Genomic DNA, 20,895 nt, shown 5'->3' with positions numbered 1-20,895 from the left:
ATTAGGAGCATAAAGGAGGTGTGTGTTTACTGGTGTTGTGTTTATGTTAGGAGCAAAAGGAGGTGTGTGTTTACTGGTGTTGTGTTTATCTATGTTAGGAGTATAAAGGAGGTGTGTGTTTACTGGTGTTGTGTATATCCATGTTAGGAGCATAAAGGAGGTGTGTGTTTACTGGTGTTGTGTTTATATTAGGAGCATAAAGGAGGTGTGTGTTTACTGGTGTTGTGTATATCCATGTTAGGAGCATAAAGGAGGTGTGTGCTTACTGGTGTTGTGTTTATATTAGGAGCATAAAGGAGGTGTGTGTTTACTGGTGTTGTGTTTATGTTAGGAGCAAAAGGAGGTGTGTGTTTACTGGTGTTGTGTTTATCTATGTTAGGAGCATAAAGGAGGTGTGTGTTTACTGGTGTTGTGTATATCCATGTTAGGAGCATAAAGGAGGTGTGTGTTTACTGGTGTTGTGTTTATATTAGGAGCATAAAGGAGGTGTGTGTTTACTGGTGTTGTGTATATCCATGTTAGGAGCATAAAGGAGGTGTGTGCTTACTGGTGTTGTGTTTATATTAGGAGCATAAAGGAGGTGTGTGTTTACTGGTGTTGTGTTTATGTTAGGAGCAAAAGGAGGTGTGTGTTTACTGGTGTTGTGTTTATCTATGTTAGGAGCATAAAGGAGGTGTGTGTTTACTGGTGTTGTGTATATCTATGTTAAGAGCATAAAGGAGGTGTGTGTTTACTGGTGGTGTGTATATCCATGTTAGGAGCATAAAGGAGGTGTGTGTTTACTGGTGTTGTGTTTATCCATGTTAGGAGCATAAAGGAGGTGTGTTTTTACTGGTGTTGTGTTTATCTATGTTAGGAGCATAAAGGAGGTGTGTGTTTACTGGTGTTGTGTTTATCCATGTTAGGAGCATAAAGGAGGTGTGTGTTTACTGGTGGTGTGTTTATCCATGTTAGGAGCATAAAGGAGGTGTGTGCTTACTGGTGTTGTGTTTATCTATGTTAGGAGCATAAAGGAGGTGTATGTTTACTGGTGGTGTGTTTATCCACGTTAGGAGCTTAAAGGAGGTGTGTGTTTACTGGTGGTGTGTTTATCCACGTTAGGAGCATAAAGGAGGTGTGTGTTTACTGGTGGTGTGTATATCCATGTTAGGAGCATAAAGGAGGTGTATGTTTACTGGTGGTGTGTATATCCACGTTAGGAGCATAAAGGAGGTGTGTGTTTACTGGTGGTGTGTATATCCATGTTAGGAGCATAAAGGAGGTGTGTGTTTACTGGTGTTGTGTTTATCCATGTTAGGAGCATAAAGGAGGTGTGTGTTTACTGGTGTTGTGTATATCCATGTTAGGAGCATAAAGGAGGTGTGTGTTTACTGGTGGTGTGTTTATCCATGTTAGGAGCATAAAGGAGGTGTGTGTTTACTGGTGGTGTGTTCATCCATGTTAGGAGCATAAAGGAGGTGTGTGTTTACTGGTGGTGTGTTTATCCATGTTAGGAGCATAAAGGAGGGGTGTGTTTACTGGTGGTGTGTATATCCATGTTAGGAGCATAAAGGAGGTGTGTGTTTACTGGTGTTGTGTTTATCCATGTTAGGAGCATAAAGGAGGTGTGTGTTTACTGGTGTTGTGTTTATCCATGTTAGGAGGATAAAGGAGGTGTGTGTTTACTGGTGGTGTGTTTATCCACGTTAGGAGCATAAAGGAGGTGTGTGTTTACTGGTGTTGTGTTTATCCATGTTAGGAGCATAAAGGAGGTGTGTGTTTACTGGTGTTGTGTTTATCCATGTTAGGAGGATAAAGGAGGTGTGTGTTTACTGGTGGTGTGTTTATCCACGTTAGGAGCATAAAGGAGGTGTGTGTTTACTGGTGGTGTGTTTATCCACGTTAGGAGCATAAAGGAGGTGTGTGCTTACTGGTGTTGTGTATATCCATGTTAGGAGCATAAAGGAGGTGTGTGTTTACTGGTGTTGTGTATATCCATGTTAGGAGCATAAAGGAGGTGTGTGTTTACTGGTGGTGTGTTTATCCATGTTAGGAGCATAAAGGAGGTGTGTGTTTACTGGTGGTGTGTATATCCATGTTAGGAGCATAAAGGAGGTGTGTGTTTACTGGTGGTGTGTATATCCATGTTAGGAGCATAAAGGAGGTGTGTGTTTACTGGTGTTGTGTTTATCCATGTTAGGAGCATAAAGGAGGTGTGTGTTTACTGGTGTTGTGTTTATCCATGTTAGGAGGATAAAGTAGGTGTGTGTTTACTGGTGGTGTGTTTATCCACGTTAGGAGCATAAAGGAGGTGTGTGTTTACTGGTGTTGTGTTTATCCATGTTAGGAGGATAAAGGAGGTGTGTGTTTACTGGTGGTGTGTTTATCCATGTTAGGAGGATAAAGGAGGTGTGTGTTTACTGGTGGTGTGTTTATCCATGTTAGGAGCATAAAGGAGGTGTGTGTTTACTGGTGTTGTGTTTATCCATGTTAGGAGCATAAAGGAGGTGTGTGTTTACTGGTCTTGTGTATATCCACGTTAGGAGCATAAAGGAGGTGTGTGTTTACTGGTGGTGTGTTTATCCATGTTAGGAGCATAAAGGAGGTGTGTGTTTACTGGTGGTGTGTTTATCCACGTTAGGAGCATAAAGGAGGTGTGTGCTTACTGGTGTTGTGTATATCCACGTTAGGAGGATAAAGGAGGTGTGTGTTTACTGGTGGTGTGTTTATCCATGTTAGGAGCATAAAGGAGGTGTGTGTTTACTGGTGGTGTGTAATATCCATGTTAGGAGCATAAAGGAGGTGTGTGTTTACTGGTGGTGTGTATATCCATGTTAGGAGCATAAAGGAGGTGTGTGTTTACTGGTGGTGTGTATATCCATGTTAGGAGCATAAAGGAGGTGTGTGTTTACTGGTGGTGTGTATATCCACGTTAGGAGCATAAAGGAGGTGTGTGTTTACTGGTGGTGTGTATATCCATGTTAGGAGCATAAAGGAGGTGTGTATTTACTGGTGTTGTGTTTATCCATGTTAGGAGCATAAAGGAGGTGTGTGTTTACTGGTGTTGTGTATATCCATGTTAGGAGCATAAAGGAGGTGTGTGTTTACTGGTGGTGTGTATATCCACGTTAGGAGCATAAAGGAGGTGTGTGTTTACTGGTGGTGTGTATATCCATGTTAGGAGCATAAAGGAGGTGTGTATTTACTGGTGTTGTGTTTATCCATGTTAGGAGCATAAAGGAGGTGTGTGTTTACTGGTGTTGTGTATATCCATGTTAGGAGCATACAGGAGGCGTGTGTTTACTGGTGGTGTGTTTATCCATGTTAGGAGCATAAAGGAGGTGTGTGTTTACTGGTGGTGTGTTTATCCATGTTAGGAGCATAAAGGAGGGGTGTGTTTACTGGTGGTGTGTTTATCCATGTTAGGAGCATAAAGGAGGGGTGTGTTTACTGGTGGTGTGTATATCCATGTTAGGAGCATAAAGGAGGTGTGTGTTTACTGGTGTTGTGTTTATCCATGTTAGGAGCATAAAGGAGGTGTGTGTTTACTGGTGTTGTGTTTATCCATGTTAGGAGGATAAAGGAGGTGTGTGTTTACTGGTGGTGTGTTTATCCACGTTAGGAGCATAAAGGAGGTGTGTGTTTACTGGTGTTGTGTTTATCCATGTTAGGAGGATAAAGGAGGTGTGTGTTTACTGGTGGTGTGTTTATCCATGTTAGGAGGATAAAGGAGGTGTGTGTTTACTGGTGGTGTGTTTATCCATGTTAGGAGCATAAAGGAGGTGTGTGTTTACTGGTGTTGTGTTTATCCATGTTAGGAGCATAAAGGAGGTGTGTGTTTACTGGTGTTGTGTATATCCATGTTAGGAGCATAAAGGAGGTGTGTGTTTACTGGTGGTGTGTTTATCCATGTTAGGAGCATAAAGGAGGTGTGTGTTTACTGGTGGTGTGTTTATCCACGTTAGGAGCATAAAGGAGGTGTGTGCTTACTGGTGTTGTGTATATCCACGTTAGGAGGATAAAGGAGGTGTGTGTTTACTGGTGGTGTGTTTATCCATGTTAGGAGCATAAAGGAGGTGTGTGTTTACTGGTGGTGTGTAATATCCATGTTAGGAGCATAAAGGAGGTGTGTGTTTACTGGTGGTGTGTATATCCATGTTAGGAGCATAAAGGAGGTGTGTGTTTACTGGTGGTGTGTATATCCATGTTAGGAGCATAAAGGAGGTGTGTGTTTACTGGTGGTGTGTATATCCACGTTAGGAGCATAAAGGAGGTGTGTGTTTACTGGTGGTGTGTATATCCATGTTAGGAGCATAAAGGAGGTGTGTATTTACTGGTGTTGTGTTTATCCATGTTAGGAGCATAAAGGAGGTGTGTGTTTACTGGTGTTGTGTATATCCATGTTAGGAGCATAAAGGAGGTGTGTGTTTACTGGTGGTGTGTATATCCACGTTAGGAGCATAAAGGAGGTGTGTGTTTACTGGTGGTGTGTATATCCATGTTAGGAGCATAAAGGAGGTGTGTATTTACTGGTGTTGTGTTTATCCATGTTAGGAGCATAAAGGAGGTGTGTGTTTACTGGTGTTGTGTATATCCATGTTAGGAGCATAAAGGAGGTGTGTGTTTACTGGTGGTGTGTTTATCCATGTTAGGAGCATAAAGGAGGTGTGTGTTTACTGGTGGTGTGTTTATCCATGTTAGGAGCATAAAGGAGGTGTGTGTTTACTGGTGGTGTGTTTATCCATGTTAGGAGCATAAAGGAGGGGTGTGTTTACTGGTGGTGTGTATATCCATGTTAGGAGCATAAAGGAGGTGTGTGTTTACTGGTGTTGTGTTTATCCATGTTAGGAGCATAAAGGAGGTGTGTGTTTACTGGTGTTGTGTTTATCCATGTTAGGAGGATAAAGGAGGTGTGTGTTTACTGGTGGTGTGTTTATCCACGTTAGGAGCATAAAGGAGGTGTGTGTTTACTGGTGTTGTGTTTATCCATGTTAGGAGCATAAAGGAGGTGTGTGTTTACTGGTGTTGTGTTTATCCATGTTAGGAGGATAAAGGAGGTGTGTGTTTACTGGTGGTGTGTTTATCCACGTTAGGAGCATAAAGGAGGTGTGTGTTTACTGGTGGTGTGTTTATCCACGTTAGGAGCATAAAGGAGGTGTGTGCTTACTGGTGTTGTGTATATCCATGTTAGGAGCATAAAGGAGGTGTGTGTTTACTGGTGTTGTGTATATCCATGTTAGGAGCATAAAGGAGGTGTGTGTTTACTGGTGGTGTGTTTATCCATGTTAGGAGGATAAAGGAGGTGTGTGTTTACTGGTGGTGTGTTTATCCACGTTAGGAGCATAAAGGAGGTGTGTGTTTACTGGTGTTGTGTATATCCATGTTAGGAGCATAAAGGAGGTGTGTGTTTACTGGTGGTGTGTTTATCCATGTTAGGAGCATAAAGGAGGTGTGTGTTTACTGGTGGTGTGTATATCCATGTTAGGAGCATAAAGGAGGTGTGTGTTTACTGGTGTTGTGTTTATCCATGTTAGGAGCATAAAGGAGGTGTGTGTTTACTGGTGTTGTGTATATCCATGTTAGGAGCATAAAGGAGGTGTGTGTTTACTGGTGGTGTGTTTATCCATGTTAGGAGCATAAAGGAGGTGTGTGTTTACTGGTGGTGTGTTCATCCATGTTAGGAGCATAAAGGAGGTGTGTGTTTACTGGTGGTGTGTTTATCCATGTTAGGAGCATAAAGGAGGGGTGTGTTTACTGGTGGTGTGTATATCCATGTTAGGAGCATAAAGGAGGTGTGTGTTTACTGGTGTTGTGTTTATCCATGTTAGGGGCATAAAGGAGGTGTGTGTTTACTGGTGTTGTGTTTATCCATGTTAGGAGGATAAAGGAGGTGTGTGTTTACTGGTGGTGTGTTTATCCACGTTAGGAGCATAAAGGAGGTGTGTGTTTACTGGTGTTGTGTTTATCCATGTTAGGAGCATAAAGGAGGTGTGTGTTTACTGGTGTTGTGTTTATCCATGTTAGGAGGATAAAGGAGGTGTGTGTTTACTGGTGGTGTGTTTATCCATGTTAGGAGCATAAAGGAGGTGTGTGTTTACTGGTGGTGTGTTTATCCATGTTAGGAGCATAAAGGAGGTGTGTGCTTACTGGTGTTGTGTATATCCATGTTAGGAGCATAAAGGAGGTGTGTGTTTACTGGTGTTGTGTATATCCATGTTAGGAGCATAAAGGAGGTGTGTGTTTACTGGTGGTGTGTTTATCCATGTTAGGAGCATAAAGGAGGTGTGTGTTTACTGGTGGTGTGTATATCCATGTTAGGAGCATAAAGGAGGTGTGTGTTTACTGGTGTTGTGTTTATCCATGTTAGGAGCATAAAGGAGGTGTGTGTTTACTGGTGTTGTGTTTATCCATGTTAGGAGGATAAAGGAGGTGTGTGTTTACTGGTGGTGTGTTTATCCACGTTAGGAGCATAAAGGAGGTGTGTGTTTACTGGTGTTGTGTATATCCATGTTAGGAGCATAAAGGAGGTGTGTGTTTACTGGTGGTGTGTTTATCCATGTTAGGAGCATAAAGGAGGTGTGTGTTTACTGGTGGTGTGTTTATCCACGTTAGGAGCATAAAGGAGGTGTGTGCTTACTGGTGTTGTGTATATCCACGTTAGGAGGATAAAGGAGGTGTGTGTTTACTGGTGGTGTGTTTATCCATGTTAGGAGCATAAAGGAGGTGTGTGTTTACTGGTGGTGTGTATATCCATGTTAGGAGCATAAAGGAGGTGTGTGTTTACTGGTGGTGTGTATATCCATGTTAGGAGCATAAAGGAGGTGTGTGTTTACTGGTGGTGTGTATATCCACGTTAGGAGCATAAAGGAGGTGTGTGTTTACTGGTGGTGTGTATATCCACGTTAGGAGCATAAAGGAGGTGTGTATTTACTGGTGTTGTGTTTATCCATGTTAGGAGCATAAAGGAGGTGTGTGTTTACTGGTGTTGTGTATATCCATGTTAGGAGCATAAAGGAGGTGTGTGTTTACTGGTGGTGTGTATATCCACGTTAGGAGCATAAAGGAGGTGTGTGTTTACTGGTGGTGTGTATATCCACGTTAGGAGCATAAAGGAGGTGTGTGTTTACTGGTGGTGTGTATATCCATGTTAGGAGCATAAAGGAGGTGTGTGTTTACTGGTGGTGTGTATATCCATGTTAGGAGCATAAAGGAGGTGTGTGTTTACTGGTGGTGTGTATATCCACGTTAGGAGCATAAAGGAGGTGTGTGTTTACTGGTGGTGTGTATATCCATGTTAGGAGCATAAAGGAGGTGTGTATTTACTGGTGTTGTGTTTATCCATGTTAGGAGCATAAAGGAGGTGTGTGTTTACTGGTGTTGTGTATATCCATGTTAGGAGCATAAAGGAGGTGTGTGTTTACTGGTGGTGTGTTTATCCATGTTAGGAGCATAAAGGAGGTGTGTGTTTACTGGTGGTGTGTTTATCCACGTTAGGAGCATAAAGGAGGTGTGTGTTTACTGGTGTTGTGTATATCCACGTTAGGAGCATAAAGGAGGTGTGTGTTTACTGGTGGTGTGTTTATCCATGTTAGGAGCATAAAGGAGGTGTGTGTTTACTGGTGTTGTGTTTATCCATGTTAGGAGCATAAAGGAGGTGTGTGTTTACTGGTGGTGTGTATATCCATGTTAGGAGCATAAAGGAGGTGTGTGTTTACTGGTGTTGTGTATATCCATGTTAGGAGCATAAAGGAGGTGTGTGTTTACTGGTGTTGTGTATATCCATGTTAGGAGCATAAAGGAGGTGTGTGTTTACTGGTGTTGTGTATATCCATGTTAGGAGCATAAAGGAGGTGTGTGTTTACTGGTGTTGTGTATATCCATGTTAGGAGCATAAAGGAGGTGTGTGTTTACTGGTGGTGTGTATATCCATGTTAGGAGCATAAAGGAGGTGTGTGTTTACTGGTGTTGTGTATATCCATGTTAGGAGCATAAAGGAGGTGTGTGTTTACTGGTGTTGTGTATATCCACGTTAGGAGCATAAAGGAGGTGTGTGTTTACTGGTGGTGTGTTTATCCATGTTAGGAGCATAAAGGAGGTGTGTGTTTACTGGTGTTGTGTTTATCCATGTTAGGAGCATAAAGGAGGTGTGTGTTTACTGGTGGTGTGTATATCCATGTTAGGAGCATAAAGGAGGTGTGTGTTTACTGGTGTTGTGTATATCCATGTTAGGAGCATAAAGGAGGTGTGTGTTTACTGGTGTTGTGTATATCCATGTTAGGAGCATAAAGGAGGTGTGTGTTTACTGGTGTTGTGTATATCCATGTTAGGAGCATAAAGGAGGTGTGTGTTTACTGGTGGTGTGTTTCTCCATGTTAGGAGCATAAAGGAGGTGTGTGTTTACTGGTGTTGTGTGTCAGTACCAGTGTCAGTGTGTGCGTGCTACATATTAGTTGAAGAAAGGTGAGTGTTGTCAGTCTCTTATTACTGAGGCCTAGTATAAGTTGACTTCCTGTCAGCTTTTGCACACAAGCCTGAATCTTTCATCTGAAACTTTCAGATGAAAGATTCAGATGAAAAACTGAACAGAACTCCACATTTTGTACTTCACGTTTACACACCAGTCTGGAAAAGTTACCACAAATGTTCCTGCAACAAGTTCCCTTTACTGCCCTTTGTGCCTCCATCAAAGGAGCCTCGTGGAGTGCAGAAAGCATTCTTCTCACCGCATCACAAGGTGTGTTTGTGTCCTTCACCTCGCCCTACCGCCACACACCCTTCAGGGTTAAGTGGGTTGTGGTAACTGGTTGTACAAACCCCAACTCCACTGAAGTTGGGACGTTGAGTAAAACGTAAATAAAAACAGAATACAATGATTTGCAAATCCTTTTCCACCTATATTCAGCTGAATACACTACAAAGACAAGATATTTAATGTTCACACTGATAAACTTTATTGTTTCGTTGTAAATATTCCCTCATTGTGAATGTGATGCCTGCAACACGTTCCAAAGAAGGTGGGACAGGGGCATGTTCACCACTGTGTTACACCACCTTTCCTTTTAACAACACTCAATAAGCGTTTGGGAACTGAGGACACTACTTGTTGAAGCTTCGTAGGTGGAATTCTTCCCCATTCTTGCTTGATGTACGACTTCAGTTGCTCAACAGTCCGGGGTCTCCGTTGTCGTATTTCGTGCTTCATAATGCGCCACACATGCTCAATGGGAGACAGGTCTGGACTGCAGGCAGGCCAGTCCAGTACCCGCACTCTTTTACTACGAAGCCCCGCTGGTGGAACACGTGCAGAATGTGGCTTGGCATTGTCTTGCTGAAATAAGCAGGGACGTCCCTGAAAAAGACCTCTCTTGGATGGCAGCACATGTTGCTCCAAAACCTGTATGTACCTTTCAGCATTAATGGTGCCTTCACAGATGTGCAAGTTACCCATGATGCCATGGGCACTAACACCCCCAATACCATCACAGATGCTGGCTTTTGGACTTTGCGCTGATAACAATCTAGATGGTCCTTTTCCTCTTTAGCCCGGAGGACACGACGTCCATGATTTCCAAAAACAATGTGAAATGTGGACTCGTCAGACCACAGCGCACTTTTCCACTTTGCGTCAGTCCATCTCAGATGAGCTCGGGCCAGAGAAGCCGGTGGTGTTTCTGGGTGGTGTTGATATCTGGCTTTGGCTTTGCATGGGAGAGTTTTAACTTTCACTTGTAGATGTAGAGACCAACTGTGTTAACTGACGATGGTTTTCCCAAGTGTTCCTGAGCCCACGTGGTCATATCCTTTACACAATGACGTCGGTTTTTAATGCAGTGCCGCCTGAGGGGTCAAAGGTCACGGGCATTCAATGTGGGTTTTCGGCCTTGTGGCTTACGTGCAGAGACTTCTCCGGATTCTCTGAATCTTGTGATGATATTATGGACTGTAGATGATGAAATCCCTAAATTCCTTGCAACTGTACGTTGAGAAACGTTGTTCTTAAACTGTTGGACTATTTGCTCACGCAGTTGTTCACAAAGTGGTGAACCTCGCCCCACCCTTGCTTGTGAACAACTGAGCCTTTCAGGGATGCTCCTTTTATACCCAATCAGGACACTCTCCTGTTCCCAGTTAACACGTTCACCTGTGGAATGTTCCAGACAGGTGTTTTTTGAGCATTCCTCAACTTTCCCAGTCTTTTGTTGCCCCTGTCCCAGCTTCTTTGGAACGGGTTGCAGGCATCAAATTCAAAATAAGTGAATATTTGCAAAAAACAATAACCTTTATCAGTTTGAACATTAAATATCTTGTCTTTGTAGTGTATTCAATTGAATATAAGTGGAAAAGGATTTGCAAATCATTGTAATCTATTTTTATTCACGTTTTACACAACGCCCCAACTTCATTGGAATTGGAGTTTGTATTTGTACTGTGTGATGTGAGTGTGGCTAGTGCATCAAGCCGGGCCACTGGCGTCCTGAAGCACACAGCGAAGCAGTCAGGATGGTCCCACAGCTTGTGTGGAACCATCTGTACAAGGCACAGCCATTCCACAGTTTGTGGATCCTTCCTGCCCTGGTCCTCTCAGAAGTGGATGTACCCAACAAGCCCAACTTTCTTTTTCTTTGTATTTCCCCTCAGAAGTGGGAGAGAAACACAAAATCCTCCTTACGGCCCCAGGATTCCCTTTTGTTTCATGTTGTGAATTCTTGCAACGTTTTTCCGTCTCTCAGCTCTAAGTCCAGGCATCGCATATCCCTACAGAAGCAGAAAGACCTACCCATCATATGACCATGGACCTCCTGTATCTCCTACCCCACCCTCCCATCAGTTGCTGGGTCTACCCCACCCTCCCATCAATTGCTGGATCTACCCCACCCTCCCATCAGTTGCTGGATCTACCCCACCCTCCCATCAGTTGCTGGATCTACCACACCCTCCCATCAGTTGCTGGATCAGTGTAATTTCACAACAAAACTCTGAGCAGTTTGTTTCATCATGCCCCTTCAGAGCTTGGATGATATCTTTCTCAGGGTCAGCCCCGTGGTTTAATTCCATTTAAAAAAAAAAAAAAGGAATTTGATGGGCTTGTCCAAGAGCGCCACTTCCGAAAATCTGGGATCACTGTTCATTAACTGGCTTTCCATGAACATCAAAAGGTCTACTCCAGATAGCTTGGGGTCTAAGCTATTATTTATCATATATCATCATATTATTAATGCTATTACTATGTAGATCTGTGCTGCCCTGCCCGTAGCCTAAAATACCCATAATTCTCTGCTCAACCTTACAGATAATCTCTACCCATCTTCTCGCCTTTACTGTATTGCATGTAAGTGGTGATGCAACTGTGCTCGTAAAACTGTGGCAGAAGTGAAATTCTGTCTGTCTGGCAGTGGGTTTGTTCTCCTGCGATGGAGTCCACATGCATAAGAAAGATACCCCTGTTCTGCAGAACAAAGGACAAATAAGAAAGGACCACATCATCTTTACATTACCGCATCACCCGGTGTTATTGGAAGATAACCTAGTCCTGTTCACCCCTAACCAGCTGTTATAGCCGGTCAACTGTTCCTGCAAGCCACAGTTCTCACAGCAAGAATGAATGGATACCTTTTCATTTCTCAAACATCGACAAGCGAACTGCAACTTAGACTCCATCAGCATCATCGCACGACCGACGGAGCACCGATGACCTTCAGCGAATGAGCTGTGTGTAGGAAAATAACGGTTTCCCCTGGACCTACCCGCGCACTGTTCACTGGACAACAAAAGATGCCCCTCTGATCGCCACACAGGAGGGATTTCAAGTAGGGCTGGCATCTGGGCATGCTTAGCTTTAGTGGCGTAGCTAGAAATTTAGAAAACTGCTGTTATTTAAATTCATTCCTGATTTATCCATCCATCCATCCATTATCCAAACCTTATCCTGCTCTCAGGGTCACGGGGATGCTGGAACCTATCCCAACAGCCATTGGGTGGCAGGCGGGGAGACACCCTGGACAGGCTGCCAGGCCAATTTAGTTGTGCATGATTTGGTTGTAGGCCATTGGTTATTTTCTTTTCTTTCTTTTTTTTTGCTACCTTTGTAGATAGATTGTGCAGGCACTCTCTCTGCCTTTAACTTCCTTCGTCTTATTCTTTTCCAACACACACACACACACACACACACACACACACACACACACACACACACACACACTCACTCACACTTATCTCGTCCATCAACCTGTCCATCACCATTGTAAACAAGAAAGGTCTCAGAGCCGATCCTTGATGTAATCCCACCTCCAACCTTGAACCCATCTGTCATTCCAACCACACACCTCACCACTGTCACACTGCCCTCATACATATCCTGCACCACTCCTACATACTTCTCTGCAACTCCTGACTTCCTCATACAATACCACACCTCCTCTCTCGGCACCCTGTCGTATGCTTTCTCTAAATCTACAAAGACACAATGTACCTCCTTCTGACCTCCTCTATATTTCTCCATCAACACTCTCAAAGCAAACATCACATCTGTGGTGCTCTTTCCTGGCATGAAACCATACTGCTGCTCGCTGATCATCACCTCTCCTCTTAACCTAGTTTCTATTACTCTTTCCCATATCTTCATGCTGTGGCTGATCAACTTTATACCTCTGTAGTTGCTACAGTTCTGCACATCGCCCTTGTTCTTGAAAATTGGTACCAGTATGCTTCTTCTCCACTCCTCAGGCATCCTCTCACTTTCCAAGTTTGTGTTAAACAATCTAGTAAAAAACTCCACTGCCATCTCTCCTAAACACCTCCATGCCTCCACAGGTATGTCATCAGGACCAACTGCCTTTCCACTCTTCATAGCTGCCCTCACTTCCTCCTTGCTAATCCACTGCACTTCTTGATCCACTATCCCCATATCATCCAACCTTCTCTCTCTCTCATTTTCTTCATTCATCAGCCCCTCAGAGTACTCCTTCCACCTTCTCAGCACACTCTCCTCACTTGTCAGCACATTTCCATCTCTATCCTTGATCACCCTAACTTGCTGCACATCCTTCCCAGCTCTGTCCCTCTGTCTAGCCAATCAGTACAAGTCCTTTTCTCCTTCCTTAGTGTCTAACCTCTTATACAACTCACCATACACCTTTTCCTTTGCCTTCACCATTTCTCTCTCGCTCTCTCTCTCTCTCTTGTCTCTCCCTCTCACTTTACGCCACATTTCATTGTACTCCTGTCTACTTTCTTCATCTCTCTGACTATCCCACTTCTTATTTGCCAACCTCTTCCTCTGTATACTTTGTTGTACTTCCTCCTTCCACCACCATGTCTCCTTGTCTTCCTTCCTCTGTCCTGATGACACACCAAGTACCTTCCTAGCTGTCTTCCTCACTATTTCTGCAGTAGCTGTCCAGCCATCCGGCAACTCTTCACTACCACCCAGTGTCTGTCTTAACTCCTGCCTGACCTCCACATAACAGCCTTCATTCTTCAACTTCCACCATTTGATCTTCGGCTCTGCCTTCACTCGCTTCCTCTTCTTGGTCTCCAAAGTCATCCTACAGACCACCATCCGATGCTGCCTAGCTATGTTCTCCCCTGTCACCACCTTGCAGTCTCCAATCCCTTTCAGATCACACCTTCTACATAAGATATAGTCCACCTGTGTGCACTTTCCTCCATTCTTGTATGTCACCCTGTGTTCCTCCCCTTCACAAAATCCATCACCATCTGTCCTTCCACATTCCTCTCCTTGACACCATACCTTCCCATCACCTCCTCATCACCCCTGTTCCCTTCACCAGCATGTCCATTGAAATCCGCTACAATCACCACTCTCTCCTCCTTGGGTATCCTCTCCACCACTTCATCCAACTCACTCCAGAATTCTTCTTTCTCTTCCATCTCACATCCAACTTGCGGGGCATATGTGCTGATAACATTCATCAACACACCTTCGATTTCCAGCTTCATACTCATCACTCTGTCTGACACTCTCTTCACCTCCAGCACACTCTTGACATACTCTTCCTTCAGAATTACCCCTACCCCATTACTCCTCCCATTCACACCATGGTAGAAGAGTTTGAACCCAACTCCGATGCTACTGGCCTTACTCCCCTTCCACCTAGTCTCTTGCACACATAGTATACCTACCTTTCTTCTTTCCATCATATCACCTCCACACTCCTACCCTTCCTCCTCTCCCTCAGCATGTGGACATGCCTTCCCCCTCTCCTTCTCCTTTGCCCAACAGTGGCATAGTTTCCACCAGCACCCTGCTGGCCAACAGCACTGGTGGCAGTCGTTGGTAACCCAGGCCTCAGCCAATCCAGTATGGAAATCTGATTTATGACCCATATATTTCATTTTACCAAGTTTTTGCCCTTCCCAATGCCACAACCCTCCCTATTTATCTTGCTTACAAGTACTGCATTTAGAGCTCCCACAGGTCCCCACACATAAAGTCCCTGGAACCACTGTGCCTTTGTCCCTATTCCTTCCTAAATGTCCCCTCAATATCAATTTGGCTGGACGGGGACCTCTTCCCATGAAACTGAAGGTAGCATAAACTTTGCTAAATTAATCTTTTTAAATTACAATTGCAATACACTACTACTACTACTTTCAGCTGCTCCGGTTAGAGGTCGCCACAGCGGATCATCTGTTTCCATCTCTACCTGTCTTCTGCATCTTTCTCTGTCACACCAGCCACCTGCATGTCCTCCCTCACCACATCCATAAACCTCCTCTTTGGCAGCTTCATATTCAGTATCCTTTTCCCAATATACCCAGCATCTCTCCTTCACACATGTCCAAACCATCTCAAACTTGTCTCTCTTGCTTTGTCTCCAAACCTCCAACGTGAGCTGTCCCTCTAATATACTCGTTTCTGTCCTTCTTCATCACTCCCAGTGAAAATCGTAATATCTTCAACTCTGCCACCTCCAGCTCCACCTCCTGTCTTTTCATCAGTGCTTCTGTCTCCAAACCATATAACATAGCTGGTCTCACAACCATCTTGTAAACCTTCCCTTTAACTCTTGCTGGTACCCTTCTGTCACAAATCACTCCTGACACACTTCTCCACCCACTCCACCCTGCCTGCACTCTCTTCTCCACCTCTCTTCTGCACTCCCCATTACTTTGGACAGCTGGACCCTAGTATTTAAAATTGCAATAGAATGAATGTTGGAATTTTAAAGATCATATCACATTATTTAAACAAATCAACCAAGATGGTTTGTCATCCTGAGCACACCCATGTGGGCTGGTACTCAAATAAAACCCACCTCACACTCTGCCTTGTGAATTCTGTATAATGTTTGATAAATCTCTGTCAATATTATTAATTCATCAGGTCTGGACTTGGATTTGGTTTCTCTTATTGTAGCTGAAGCTGCTGCTGAGTCGCTGCATATGACTGAGTTGTCTGGTTTATTGCCCTCTACCCACCAAAGCGCCCATCATAATATTGCCACCATCTCTGCTGTGAATACTGACATCTGACCTGAAATTCCATGTCCTTTTTGAATTCTTGATTCAGGAATGGTTACTCCAAATCCCACCTTCACACTCTCTGGATGCTTTGCTTTGTCCGTATAAATCTGCAAATGTGAACTCCTTTCTTGTTGCAGATGAGACATTACTTCCTTGACTACATCTTCTGATTTATTTATTTTTTTATTATTACAGATGCGATGTTTGCTTTGAGAATGTTGATTGAGTAGTATAGAGAAGACCAGAAGGAGTTACATCGTGTCTTTGTGGATTTAGAGAAAGTATATGACAGGGTGCCAAGAGAGGAGGTGTGGTATTGTATGAGGAAGTCGGGGTTGCAGAGAAGTATGTCGGAGTGTGGCAATGGTGAGGTGTGTGGTTGGAATGACAGATGGGTTCAAGGTGGAGGTGGGGTTACATCAAGGATTGGCTCTGAGCCCTTTCTTGTTTGCAACGGTGATGGACAGGTTGACAGAAAAGATGGGGCAGGAGTTTCCATTACATTACATTACATTACATTACAGTCATTTAGCCGACGCTTTTATCCAAACCGACTTACAATACGCGCATTTAACGTAAGAAATCAGGAGAACTGCTATTCATCAGAGGTCATAAGTGCATCTAAACAAGCATCTAAGATGGTCAGCCGAAAAATGGGCAGCGACTCCGCTGTCCTGACATTAGTGGGGAGTTCATTCCACCACCGTGGGGCCAGGACAGAAAAGAGCCGTGACCGTGTTGTTCGGCAGCAAGGGCCTCTGAGCAACAGGGCAACCAGGCGTCCCATGGACGATGATGTTTGCGGATAACATTGTGATCTGTAGTGAGAGTAGGGTGCAGGTTGAGGAGAGCCTGGAGAGGTGGAGGTATGCACTGGAGAGAAGAGGAATGAAAGTCAGTAGGAGCAAGATGGAATACATATGCATGAATGAGAAGGAGGACAGCAGAATGGTGAGGATGCAAGGAGTAGAGGTGACGAAGGCATGTCAACGAAGACAGTCCAAAAATGTCCAGAGCCTTCAGCATCTCAGGGTGACTCTCATCCACACCCGGCGCCTTGCCACTGAGGAGCTTTTTAACTACCTCAGAGACCTCTTCCATTGATATGGGTGGGGCTTCCCCTGAGTCTTGAGATTCTACCTCCTCCACTGAGGACGTGTTAGTCAGGTTCAGGAGCTCCTCAAAGTGTTCTTTCCACCGCTCGACAACATCCCCAGTCCGGGTCAACAGTGCGCCCCCCCCCCCCCCCCGGCTGAACACAGCCTGAGTCAAGCCCTGCTGCTTCCCCTTCCTGAGTCGCCGGATGTTTTGCCAGAACTTCCTTGAGGCCAACCGAAAGTACTCCTCCATAGCCTTGCCGAACTCCTCCCACACCTGAGTTTTTGCTTTCGCGATCACCGAAGCAGCAGCCCTTCTGGCCTCCCGGTACCTGTCTGCTGCTTCAGGAGACCCCTGGGCTAACCAAGTCCAAAAAGCCTCCTTCTTCAGCCTGACGGCTTCCCTCACCACCGGTGTCCACCAGCGGGTTCTTGGGTTGCCGCCTCGACAGACACCGATGACCTTTTCACCACAGCTCCTGCCTGCCGCATCTACAATAGAGGCTTTGAACATGGCCCACTCAGACTCCATATCCCCAGCCTCCCTCGGGATACATGAGAACTTCTTCCGGAGGTGGGAGTTGAAGACCTCATGGACAGGGGCCTCTGCCAGACGACATGAATACTTATGAGACCCTGAGTCGAGATCCAGGCAGTGGTTACAAGAAAAAGGTGATCGATTGTCTGAAGCTGTTAGAACAGGAAAATGCTATTGGCAGAATGTTGTACCACATTATACTCAGGGGAAGCTACACCTAGTCTCTATGGTGTACCTAAGATACATAAACAGGATGTGCCATTACGGCCTACAGTTTGTATGATTAACTCAGTGACCTGTAACATCTCTAATTTTCTGGCATCTATTCTTAACCCATTGGTAGGCAGTAATGAACATCACATTCAGAATAATATGGATTTTGTGGATATGGTGAGATATCACTATGGAGGGGGATGAAACAATGGTCTCTTATGACGTTACATTGCTCATCATGTTGTTGATGAATCAGTGGAGGTGGTCAAGTCAAGTCAATTTTATTTGTATAGCCCAATATCACAAATTACAAATTTGCCTCAAGGGGCTTTACAGCAACACAAAATCATGTCTTTAGTCCCTCGCATCGGATAAGGAACAACTCCCTAAAAAATACCTTTACCATGGAGAAAAAATAGGAAGAAACCTCAGGGAGAGCAACAGAGCAGGGATCTCTCTCCCAAGACAGACAAATTGCAATGATGTTGTGTTTATACAATTTACAGAGTCTGTATGAAAGAGTTAGTCTGTATGAAATTACAAAACGACCCCACCTTAGCAATAGGACCACCCTTAACACTGACCAAGTGTGTCTGCTCCTGAAGCTGTCTTCATTCCACATACTTTACATACAGGGGGCAGTACTATAGGCAGAGACATAGGTGTGCTATGGGTTCCCCGGTCTCACCTGTAGTGGTCAACTTGTATATGGAGGAAGTGGAAAAGAGGCTCTGGTGTCCTATCCAGGGACACCACCTAGCCATTGGTTCAGATTCGTGGACGACACCTGGGTTAAGATTAAATCTCAGGACGTACCACATTTCATCGACCACATTAACTCTGTGGACAACCACATCAAGTTCACCAGTGAGGACGTGGAACATGACAGGTCAGCCTTCTTATAATATTAAATTGCAATTGGTGATGGGGGACAGTTGATTTTTGATGTTTACGTAAACCAACACATACTGATCAGTACTGAAGTTTTGACTCTCATAATCCACTGGAGCACAAACTAGGAGTCATCAGGACGCTGGGCCACCGAGCTGACAACATCACCATTGACAGAGCGGCTGGGGAAGGGGAGAAATCCCACATTAAACAGGCCCTGGTGCAGTGTGGTTATGCTAACTGGGTGTTTGTCAAAGCCGGGAAGACGCCCAAACAGTGCACCAGCCGATCGAAATGATGGGGAAAAACAACAGCTGTCTAAGGTAAACCAGTTGTGATTCTGTATCGCCACTGGATTCTGGTGGGAGTGTCAGAAAAGCTGAGGCACGTATTTTCCAAACACCGCATCTCAGTTGCTTTCAAACCCTAAAACACGCTGCACCAGAAATTGGTCCACCCCAAGGATCGGGTCCCCTAGCACAAACAGAGCAATATAGTGTATGCTGTTAAGTGCCAGGAGGATTGCCGTGAGCTGTACACTGGGGAAACTAAATAGGCGCTGGCCAAGAGGATGGCACAACACAGGAGAGCTAACACGTCAGGCAGGACTCCACAGTCTACACCATCTACACAGTCTACACCATCTACAGGCCAGTGGCCACTCTTTCAGGGATGAGGATGTGCACATCCTTGATAGGGAGGAACGCTGGTTTGAATAGGGAGTCAAAGAGGCCATCTATGTGAACAGGGAACAACCATCCCTAAACCAGGGAGGACTAAGAGCAAATCCGAATCTAGAGCCAAATCATGTTTATTGGCCATGTAGGTTTGCACACATATGGAATTTGACTCTGGTTTCGTTGCTCTCAGTGTACTTAACATAGAATAACAACACAACAATCTTCAGATATATGCACAAGGATTGACTACATACAGGTGAGATAAGGCAATAAAGAGCAATGGTACAGAGAATATATCAGAGATGCTGAAATAGATGTTCATAAGTTACTTACATATATGCCTGAGGTGGATGGACATGACAGAGTGTACCAGTATAGGTACAATGTACAGTACATGCAACGTGGTTGGATTTATTTGACAGTGTTAAGTGTTCATTTGAATGAAAGCCTGCAGAAAGAAAATGTTTTTTTATCTGGTTGTTTTGGTGCACAGTGTTCTGTAGTGTCTACCAGAGGGGAGGAGTTGGAACAGGTTGTGATCAGGGTGTGATGGGTCTGCAGTGATGCTGCCTGCCCATTTCCTAACTCTGCAGATGTATAAGTCCTGAATGGAGCGCAGGTTGGCACCAATGATTTTGTCTGAAGACTTAACTATCCGTTGTAGTCTGTCCTGTTTGGTGGCTGATCAAAACCAGAGAGTGGTGGATGTGCAGAGGACAGACTGGATTATTGCTGTGTAGAACTTAATCAATCAACATCCCTTCTATATTCAGACTCATTACCACGCCGGATAAGGCCAATGATGGTTGTGTCATCTGCAAACTTCGGGAGTTTAACAGACAGGTCTCCCGAGATGCAGTTATTTGTGCAGAGGGAGAAAAGTAGAGGGGAGAGCACACATCCCTGGGGGCCACCAGTGCTGATTGTCTGGGTGCTGAATGTGATTTTCACCAGCCTCACCAGCTGCCTCCTGCCTGTCAAGAAGTTTTTAATCCACTGGCTGATGGGGGCTGGTACAGTGAGCAGGGTAAGTTTGGAGTGGAGGATATCTGGGATGATGGGTGTTGAACGCTGAGCTGAAGTCCACAAACGGGACCCTTGTGTGTGTTCCTGGGAGAGTCAAGGTGTTGGAAGATGTAGTGCAATCCCATGTTGACTGAATCATCCACTGACCTGTTTGCTTGATAGGCAAACTGCAGGGGGGCGAGCAGGGGGGGCGTGTGATTTCCTTCAGGTGGGCCAACACAAATCTCTCAAAAGGATTTCATGACCACAGACGTTAGGGCAATGGGCCTGTAGTCATTTAATCCTGTGATATGGGGTTTCTTGGGGAATGGGATGATAGTGGAGCTCCTGAAGCAGGGGGGGACTTCACACAGCTCCAGTGATCTGTTGAAGATCAGTGTGAAAATGGGGGCCAGCTGGTCAGCACAGACTTTCGGACAGGAGGGTGACATGCCATCCGGGCCAAATGCCTTCCTGGTCTCTCTCTGGAAGAACTGGCACATGTCCTAAGCACAGATCCTGAGTGAGGGTGGGAGGATCAGTGGGGAGGGGAGGGGGGCTGGCAGGGAGTGCAGTTGGTTGTGTGTTGTGGCTGGAGAGGGTAAGGGGTGTGAAAGTGCACTTAACAAACCTGCTGTAAAACCCATTTAGGTTGTCAGCCAGTTGATGGTCCCCTGCAGTGTGTGAGTGTGTGTGTGTGTGTGGGGGGGGGTCTCCTGTAGTTGGTACTGTCTTCCAAACCTCTCCAGACCGTTGGCAGAAAACCTATTTTTCATCTTTTCCGTGTAGCACCTTTTTGCCACCCTGATCTCCTTTATGAATGTGTTTCTGACTTGGTTTTACCAGATCTTTCTCCACTCCTGTAGGCTTCCTCTGGCCTGACGAAGCTGCCAACGTTTTGCTGTGAACCAGGGCTTATTGTTGTTGAAGGTAGAGAAAGTTTAGAAAGTTTTACATCTGTCGCCATCTTACAATGCTGTGATTGCAGCCATTTCCCAATCCTCTG

General features: G+C 44.8%; 1 protein-coding gene across 1 annotated transcript in view; it reads right to left on the bottom strand.

Annotated features, from left to right (window-relative positions):
* Positions 1–20,895, bottom strand: part of adck1 (aarF domain containing kinase 1) — a 162,761-nt gene that overhangs the window by 102,660 nt on the left and 39,206 nt on the right. The gene's annotated exons all lie outside the window — the stretch shown is intronic.

Source organism: Lampris incognitus, chromosome 16, assembly GCF_029633865.1.
Source record: "Lampris incognitus isolate fLamInc1 chromosome 16, fLamInc1.hap2, whole genome shotgun sequence".
Classification (NCBI taxonomy): Eukaryota; Metazoa; Chordata; class Actinopteri; order Lampriformes; family Lampridae; genus Lampris; species Lampris incognitus.
This window is presented reverse-complemented; position numbering and strand designations above follow the sequence as displayed.